The following is a 1,117-nucleotide window of genomic DNA, read 5'->3' as shown; positions in this document are numbered from 1 at the left end:
GAGGTTTAACGAATAAAAAAATAAAATAAATGAAAATAGAATAGATTGAAAATTTACCGAGTCTGCCCGGGATAAGGCACGTGCAAAAGGAGGAAATGCCCTGCACTAGGGTTAAGTTTAGATTAGGCAGTGTAGGGAAAACGGAGCAGATTGAGAATAGGGCATAGCTAGGGACTTAAGCAAAATTAAAAATTAGGATAAAAAAATAATGTAAATGGATATGCATCAACATTTCTATAATAATGCTAATTTAGCTGATCGGGTTTAAAATTAGGATGTTATCGATTTATAAGCTTATTATATTAATTTTTATGCATATCCATAATAAAAATTTGTAAAATTAGTAAAGAAAAAAAACAACGTTTGGCAGGCTAACTACACTTTAAGGCACACGTCACCACTGTACACACATACACTTTACACGCACGGGTAGAACGCTACACGCACGGAGGGAAGCGGAAAGCAAACAAGCGAGTTCATGGCATAGCGGCATAATATTCGATGTTCAATTTAAAGGTTGATCTGGTGCGGTTGAGCGGATGCATTTGATAGGACAAAGTTGATCGAATGCTCCCCCAGAGATTGCTCTTAGCAGAGGATTGAACAGGCACACGGCAAATTATTAGACAGCACCTTAAACAATAAGACGAAACAATAAGCACAGCCAAGCAGATTGTTCGATCCGTATACTTAGGTTTCGAGCGATGCTAATTGCGAGCACCTTTAACAATAAGACGAAACAATAAGCACAGCGAAGCAGATTGTTCGATCCGTATACTTAGGTTACGAGCGATGCTAATAAGCCAAGAAGCGAGAGATCCTTTATGAGAGACGAAGCGATTGCTGGTACACTACACGTTGTTGAAACACTGTGCACGTTTATTGCGACGGAAGTGGTAGGATAATTGAACAGAATTGATAACAAGGAGGCAGCATGCTTGAAATAGAAAGCACATATACAAATTTTCTTGCTATCGAAAAAAAAAGTGTAATGAGATGTAGCGACCTTGGCCGCTACGATTATCAGTTACAGCATTATTGCAAAAATACAGCATAAGTATTTTATAAATGTAAATATATTTTTGAATTCATTTAGTTTAATAAACGTTTCGTTTTA

General features: G+C 37.1%; 1 long non-coding RNA gene across 1 annotated transcript; it reads right to left on the bottom strand.

Moving 5' to 3' along the window:
* Positions 1-214: 214 nt before the first annotated feature.
* On the bottom strand, positions 215-835 carry LOC118516656. The gene is made up of 2 exons (XR_004908005.1): positions 722-835; positions 215-633 (listed from the first exon to the last, which is right to left on the bottom strand). It is a non-coding gene; the product is annotated as an uncharacterized LOC118516656 (long non-coding RNA).
* Between the last annotated feature and the right edge of the window lie 282 nt (positions 836-1,117).

Source organism: Anopheles stephensi, unplaced genomic scaffold (assembly GCF_013141755.1).
Source record: "Anopheles stephensi strain Indian unplaced genomic scaffold, UCI_ANSTEP_V1.0 ucontig370, whole genome shotgun sequence".
NCBI classification, from domain to species: Eukaryota; Metazoa; Arthropoda; class Insecta; order Diptera; family Culicidae; genus Anopheles; species Anopheles stephensi.
The sequence above is the reverse complement of the archived record's forward strand: the minus strand, read 5'-3'. Positions and strand labels throughout refer to the sequence as shown.